Raw genomic sequence first — 8,538 nt, 5'->3', positions numbered from 1 at the left:
ACTCACAAATAGATTTGATTAACGGGAGGTGGAAAATGAGGGAGATTGTTTTCTTGTCATCACCTGTGAGTATAAAGCTAATTAGTAGGTGTTCACTGCAGTCGGTTCACAGGGGTTTCTCTGTAGGTAAGTTTTGCATTGAAAAAAGAAAACTGCAGGTAGTTCACAAAGTATAGCTGGGCTAATCAGCATCTAGTTGTTCTTCAAGCGTAGTGTTGCTTCTGTTGAGCTGTTTCAAGCTTTTACACATCTCTACGATCAGAGCAGCTAATGACACCCAGTTTTCCCCAAGAACATACAGACGATTTGCCACTCAGGAGCTGTGGTTTAACACCAAGCCTTTGAGTAGCGAGGTCTTCCTTTTGGCTGCAATTCTAAGATGACCGTGTGTTAAGATACGCCGCATCAAGCAGCTCTTTCATCCAGTTGCTGAAGACTAACAAAGGCGAAATTTGTCAGAGGACACCACCTAGTGACCACTTGCATGTAAAGAAGAGGTATATGGAGTTGTACCATTTCCCTCCAGACTCCCTTGATTGTGCGGTCCAGCCCCATAATGGATAGGCCTTTCTTCTTTGGAAGCCAAATGCAAGGTGTCATGGACGCATGCCTGCTTGGATAAATAAAGGAGGGTTACATTTGGGAGTTGTAAGGCATCTGCTAATTACGGATGGATCCTAAATTTGTCAGCAGTGAAGGGCAGGTGATTGAAGCTGGCATCCATGCAGACAATAAATGCCATGGCATTATTAGCAATGGTATTACAGTCATGACAGAGCAAGAACATGCACCAGGCAAGAGCTGTGTGTTGAATGGATGTACAGATGTTCAGCTGGATGGCTTTGTGAGGAATTATTGTTTAAGTGCCTAGCTTCCACTGTTTCAGTTTGGTTCCTGGAGATATTCACCTATCTGTCACAGGCACCTGTCTTTTGAAAATAGAGGCTGATGAAAATTTCACAAAACCAGGAAGGAACTGTACCTGGAAGGATCTGTGCTGGGAAGGCTTAACTGGAGGGGTCTTAATTTTGAGGAGGAGGAGGAGAGATTGTTTTGTAGGCTTTTTGGACTGTCATCAATGATAAAATGCCATAGGGCAAATCATTCCACGTGCAGTCATGCAACGTTATTCTGTCCTGAGCTACATCTGCCTGAAGGAAACGCTGTAATACACATCTTAGCCTCAGTGGGAGGAAGTCTCTGGTATCTAAAAGGAGCCATAAAGTACATTGTGTCAATATAGGGTGAGACTTACGTTCCAGAAATGTGCTTTCCACACACTTTGGGACTGGACTGTACCTGCAGAACGACAGTCCAGAAGCGGTGTCCTCTGCACTGAGATCGTGAATGAAGAGAACTGGGGCTTGGAGTGAATGAGTAAATGCAGCCTTGTCTGATCACCACATCTCTGTATGTTGTGAATGTTGTGCCATATGATCTGACTCTCGTACTGTGCATTTCAGTTACTGAACTGAACAGATGATGAAGTAGTAATTATTTTCGTTGTGCATCTTCAATTATTCTACGTTTCTTCTTTCATTACAGCACACAAATTTGACACTGCTGTCACAAGTAATGAGTATCCGTTTTTGTTTTTCCTCTCTCTATCTGGTGAAACAAACACTTGTGGCAGCAGTTTTTTAAGAGACTGCATTATAGAGATGTCTTGTAAGCAGACTTTCCTTTGCCTGCTATTATTTTGGCAAGCAGTGGAAGAAATGTAAGCATATGTGGGTGTGTTTGCCCCATAGTGTGGGAAAAGAAGTTTGGCATGACAAAGTTCTGGTTCTGTTTGCCGCCGACAGAATGTAGCAGAAGAGCATGGTCCTGAATCCTCTATCTGAGGTTGAAAAGAGAAGCCACTTTTGGCAGGGAAAAGTGCAAAGGTATACTGAAAGAGAGGAGAAACTGAAACTTGAGGTACAGTACAGAGAGAAAACACTTTTTCGCCAAAGCAGAGTTGCGTGCCCTCAGAGACAGCTTTATCGGTGCTTTGCAGTCCCACTGTGCAACAGTCAGGTGTGCCTTCCAGGTCTTGCGACGTTGTTGTTGCAAACCTTAATGCTTGCTACAAGATTCTTCACATCTCATGAACATTTGAGCTTAACTTTCAATTTTTTTGGTAATGCTAATGATTGAACCTTTTTCTTTTCCTTGCTCTAGTTGTGTCTGCTCTGGTGTGTGAACTGTTTCGCTTGTTCAACTTGCAACACTAAGTTAATGCTCAAGTAAGTTAATCGATAGGTGTGACGCCTTCAAAACATACCAGTGGTTATCTTTAAAATATCGGATGTTGCTATAGGTTTAACTGTTACGGTACAAAGGCCGTGTGAACAACACTGAGAAAATGTGCCTGCACCTTCCTCTTGCTCCACTGACTGATTTACATCTCTTTCAGCTGCCTGTTGTGTTCCTCCTCCAGTTCAGTCATCTGAACTCTTCTCCTTTTTCGTCCTTTATTTTTTCTGCCTTTAACTCTGAAGGGATACGTTTGTTGAAAGCGATCTAAAACCTGTCTGCAAACACTGCTATGAGAAAATGCCAGATGAATTTAAGCAACGCCTTGCCAAATGGGAACGAGAAGCGAAGGAGAAAGAGAAGCAGAAAAAGAAAAAGCCCATCTGTTTGTGAACTCTTGTTCTTCTCACCACCACCTGTGCTCCTTTCGTCTTTGGTCAGTGCTACAGGTGCTCTTACTCCAAGTTTTTGCATGTGTTCGTGGCTGTCACAGCCAAATATTTTTCAGAAAACTGCAACTTGAAATATTGTTATTTTATTTTCTGAAGCTTAGTTTGCTTAGCAATACAGCTGAGTTTGAAAGATTTTTTTTTTAAGAGAGACAGCTTTAAGGAGGGAGGTAACTCACTGAGAGTATTTCAGTCCCGGTCTGCAATGTGTATAAGCTTCTGAAAGTAATTTCATATATATGTATAAAGTGCAGTTGCAACTTTTTGTCTGTGCACATTTAATACAACCCTTATTTTCTCCAGGATCCCTTCCACTAAAACTTTGTTTTCTTGCTATGTCATTTTAGAAATGGTCTTGCTGAGTTTGATATGAAGCCTGTCTGCAAAAAGTGCCAGCTGAAGTTTCCTCTAGAGCTGAAGAAAGGACTGAAGGAATTAGCTGAAACTGTGGGAAGGAAGCAAAGACTTTGTCTGCTCTCCCCTTTCTTTATGTGAGAGGTAGATTGTGTTTTTGCAGTGGAAGTTTCCAGTATTTTCTGTATATAGCATAGAATAAGAAACCTTTTACAAAGAAAACTCCTGAACAGAATAAAGTTGAGACTGGGGCGTTCTGACCTAGGTAGAATTGGTGCAGGCACTAGGATAAAGGGGAGACAGAACGAGTGAAAATGTTGTCCTCCTATCGTCATAAAAAGTACAGAACATACCCAAAGACGGTGGGTTAGTAACAGTCGTTTTATGGAATCGTAAGCCATAGCTATGGAAGTGTAACGTAGCAATAGCGTCGGAAGGTTGTCAGCCTGAGATGCTCAACCAGTGAGTGCCAGGAGAGGCTTTACCTGCGTTGGACCCAGGGTGTATAACTGGGTGGATTTCACCGGCTAGCTGTGCAATTTCTCCTTTGTCAGCAGGGGGTGTGCGCCCATTACTGCAATAACGAACAAACTGCTCTTCACAGAGATCTTGGCCTGATTAGAAATTGTTGATTTTGAGCATGTTTCTCACAGTTTGGTGCCGAAAGCTGGGAACAGCATTGCCTGCAGTGAGGCTCCGCCTCTACAGCACAGCACGGTGCACCCCGCTCTTATTTCTGCAGCCCTGTGGGTTGGCGGCAGTGGTTCATCGTGGAGCCGGCTGCGGACCTGAGGATGTTTTAAGAGGCAAGATCTGTGAACAGCTGGGCGATGGGGACAGACAGTGGGCACTGCGGTGTTGTGCGATTGAACTCTGTGCACAGAGCAAGGTAAGGACAATCATGTGTGATTAAGTACTGCCTTGGAGGTCGAGGTCTGGGACTCTTATGTTGTATGCGAGCGTCTTGCAGAAGGGTTGCTTGACGGTACACCTCATTTTTAGAACCAAGAATTGGTGTGCATGACACTGAAGAGCAGTTCCTGCGGCAGCATGACCATAGGTTGCTGAGAGAAATGGAGAATGAGAGTGCCAAGGTGGGGGACAGAGAGAGGGCCCCCAGGGCAGTGCCTGCTATGAGTCCTTTACGAAGTATGATGAAGAATTGGAAAAGAAATTTGAGAACCAAGGATAAGGATAAACAGAAGATGATTAGATAGTGTGTTGTTGTATGGCCTGAATAACCAGTTGCAGGGGAATCAGTATTTTGGCCAAAATACACATCTGACAAGGATCGCATTTGTCAGGCTTCAAACGTGCACGTAACCTTCACAACTCCTTTTTTTTATTATTTTATTGTTTTGTTTTGTTTTGGAGGAGGAGTCCGCATATGCTGCTGGTTGGATTCAGGGAGTACAGCAGTTAATTGTGGCTAGACAAAATTCTGTAGATAAGGAGGAACAGAGAAACCCCAGATGGGATCCTTTAAGCTGTTTGCTCCCTGGACCTTTCCCTAGGATTAAACTTGCTTGCTTTCCTCTATGGAACGGCATTCCGTTCCCCCCACCCCCCCTTACCATCCTGGCCTCGAGTCAAGTCCTGTAAGTACAGGAGGGAGGCTGGAGACAGCTGACAGAGTGGAGGGTATTGCCTTGGATCAGCCCCTTAACAGCCCACCTGAACCAAGCCATGTGACGAGTGCTGCTGCTGAAAAGAGAAGGTTCTGCCAGCTTAAGAAAGGATTGGGACAATGTAAAAGGGACATTGTAAATTCTCCTTTTCCTTAATCTAACTCCATTAACCCCAATAACACTTCCATGTATCCTCTTAGGGAAGTTCCAATGCTATCAGGAGACAATAGGATATGTAGACTCCCCACTTACGAGTGGAGAGGTGAGAAATTTTAAAAGGGAAATGAAAGCATTAATGAAAGATCCTATTGGATTAGCAGAACAGTTTGATCAATTCTTGGTCATCTTCAGCTGATAAGATAGCGGGACTTAATTTAACTGGGAATACCTTATGAATAACAGGGGTAGAGGGATCAGGAATGATAGTTTCACTTTGTGAGACTATTGGATTAAAATGGGAAGCTAAAATAGTCACAGGGCAATTGTTATACGTGCCAGAAGCAGGGGAGAGATTTAATAGTTGAATTAGGATTGCAGTTGAAAACCTGTGGAACGGGTATAAAGGTGTCAATGAATTTGTTAACAGCTGATGATGAAAAAGAAGGAAATCCGAAGGTGTGGGTAGAGGAAGGAAACCAGGGTGTACTCCTTAAACAAATAACTGTCCAAGGAGGGAGCGAAGCTGTGAAACAGCGCCAATATCCCATACCTTTAGAAAGGATAATGGGTCTAAAGCCTGTAATACAAACATTGGTTAAGAATGGTCTTCTGGAACTCTGTATGTCACCCTATAACATTCCAGTTCTGCCATTACAGAAGGCAGATGGCACCTGTAGACTGGTACAAGGTCTAAGAAAAATTAATGAAATAGCTCTCAAGCGACACCCCCTGGTTCCTAACCCCTACACTTTAATGAGTCAGATCCCACACAGACATAAATGGTTCAGTGTAACAGACTTAAAAGATGCTTTCTGGACCTGTGTTTTAGACTGAGAGAGTCGAGATCTTTTTGCCCTTGAATGCGAGGACCCAGAAATGGGACAAAAGTAGCAATATAGGTGGATTGTTTTACCCCAAAGGTTCACGGCATCACCTAATTTATTTTCATTATATTTTATATATTATAGTATTTTATATAGAGAGAGTTATATATGTTATTTTATATTTTATTTTTATTCTAACTAGTTAAGTGCTGGAGAAAGTTCTGGAGAAGTTTCAGGTTGAAGAGGGGGTAAAGCTGTTCGGGTATGTGGATGATTTGCTGATTTGTGGAACAGAAGAGTCTAAAGTAAAAGAGACTACAAGCAAACTTCTGAATTTCTTGGGGAACACGGATCTGAGGGTGTTTAAGAATAAACTGCAGTATGTGGAAGAAGAAGTCAGATACCTTGGGCGTGGAATTTCTGAAGGAAAACAGAGAATTAATTCTGAAAGAATTCAGGGCATTGTGCAGCTTCCTCTGCCTGGGGCAAAGAGGGAGTTGCGGAAGTTTCTAGGTCTAATTGGATACTGTAGATGATGAGTAGAAGAGTATGTATAAAAAAAAAAATAAAGGGATTGTATCTCAAACTATCAGCACATATGAACAGAAACCAACATACTGAAATGGACCAAAGAGGGAAAAGAGTTGGTAGAAGTATTGAAATGGGACTTAATCACAGCACCTGTTTTAGAACTGCCTGCCTTAAAGAAACCGCTTCATCCTTTTGAGACTGTCAGTGAAGAAGCTGCTCTAGGAGTTCTCACACAAGAACAGGGAGACAAAAGAAAACTCACTGCATACTAGTCTAAGCTATTAGACCCTGTATCTGGAGGATGACCTGAATGTATCCAGGTGGTAGTAGCAACCGCGTTACCGTTAGAAGAGAGTACATGTGTACCCTTCAAGGGTGTAAGGAGCAAATTGTGGAGTTTTTGATAATACGTTTCCCCCCCGCAAAGAGAAGGCTCCACATTTTGAGGCACAATCGTTAACAACAACAGCAAAAAGAATGAGGGCAGGAATCTGCTCCTCGACCTCTTAGAAAACCATGGTGCCAAACTCTCCCCCGTGGAAATGGAGTGGGCACAGAATAATTGGTCCAACTTAGAGGGAGTCGCGGATCACATAAATTCCCTCCACAAGCTAGCTCGCATGGGGGAGGGAAAGGGAAAATCAATCGTTTGTGCAGTTCTAAGAGCTGCTCTTACTGCTTCCGTAGAGATTCACAGCAAACAGCACACGGCAGAAACCCAAATTATTCAGTCCTTGCAGGAATTGGTTCCATAGCTGCAGGACCACGAAGAGTGAGAACAGGACCCTGTAGTTATAGAGAGAAGGGCCTCACAGCAAGAAAAGGGAAAGTAAAATTTAGAAGGGAAGAGAGCAGGCTGACAGATGGACACGTTGTTTTGCCCTTTGGTATTCTATGGAAATTGGTTCTAAGGGAGGGTAAGAAAATGTATTGGGCAAACAGACATTACAAAGTACGATCCTAGTACCAGGAACAGGGTACAAGTGGGCCTATTGGGAAAGGGAACCTTCCAGGGCAACAGTGACAAATTGATTTCTCGGAACTCCCAAGAAAAGGGGGGCATTGCTGTATGTTGGTACTAACTGATACCTTTTCGGGACGGCCAGAGGTATTTCCCTGTAGGACAAATAAGGCTCGGGAAGTAACGAAAATGCTGTTACATGCTGTTAATTCCAAGGTTCGGGGTTCCTGTAGCAATCTCATCAGATCGAGGCCCACATTTTTGCCATGGTGGTCCAACAAGTAAGCATGTTATTGGGAATTGAGTGGCAATTGCACACACCTTATAGACCGCAGTCAAGCGGACAGGTGGAAAAATGAATCACCTGATCAAATTACAGATAGTAAAACTTGCCCAAGAGGCTGGGATTCCCTGGCTGCAGGCACTGCCTTTTGCACTTCTGAGAATTCGGACTAAACCCCGAACCAAGGAAGGATTAAGCCCATATGAGATTGTTTATGGGTGACCTTATACTGTACAAAAGGAAATCTCTATGCAGGTGGAGGATGAGGTGTTAATATATGGTCACCCTGGCAAAGCAATTAAAGAAAATTGAACAAACGGTCTTCGGTGCCAGGGCATGAAGCCTAGGTGGTCCAGTGCATGGTGTATTGCCAGGCGACTATGTTTATGTTGAATCTCTCTCAGATTCACCTGTGGAACCGAAGTGGGAAGTACCCTACCAAGTTCTCCTGACCACCCATACCACCGCCGAGGTAGAGGAATTATACCGTGGATACATCATACCTGCTTGAAGAAAGCACCAGGACCACTGTAAATCAGGATCTGAAAGCATGTATAAGAGTTTGATAATAGTCAGTATGATTGGAGCAGTAGTCACAGCTTGGCAAGAGAAGAGCTACTTAAAAATAACTGGGAAAATTGGCCAGGCTCTCAACAAATCTTGTTGGATATGCACTGCCCTCCCTAGAGGGGAGGGAAAGGTGCCAGTTTATGGGATAGTGGCACTAAATTGGACCATTCCAGATTGGGTAGAGCACGGAAATTGTAAGTTTGGGATAGATGACAAGCCACAGAGGGGACCTAAGTTTGATTTACTAGTTATTAACTCTACTAGATCTATCTTTGTAGACAGGAAAACTGATGGTAAAGATGGGGTGGGGGTTGGATAACAGAACTTGACAGGCATAGGGTGTAGTTGGGAATATGGAAATTCTGGAGCAGTATCAGGGATCAGTGAAGCTGGAAGGTGGAACCAAGGTGGGGGGTGTGATCCTAGAATCGATAAGGAGTCACAGTGGGTCTCAGATAAGAACGTACTCGGAACTGTAGAGATGGGAGCGTCATTCACTCATCAGGAAAATATGGCCAGGCCATGTCAGTTACCTCATGGA

Source organism: Gallus gallus, chromosome 10, assembly GCF_016699485.2.
Source record: "Gallus gallus isolate bGalGal1 chromosome 10, bGalGal1.mat.broiler.GRCg7b, whole genome shotgun sequence".
Lineage (NCBI taxonomy): Eukaryota > Metazoa > Chordata > Aves > Galliformes > Phasianidae > Gallus > Gallus gallus.
The sequence above is the reverse complement of the archived record's forward strand: the minus strand, read 5'-3'. Positions refer to the sequence as shown.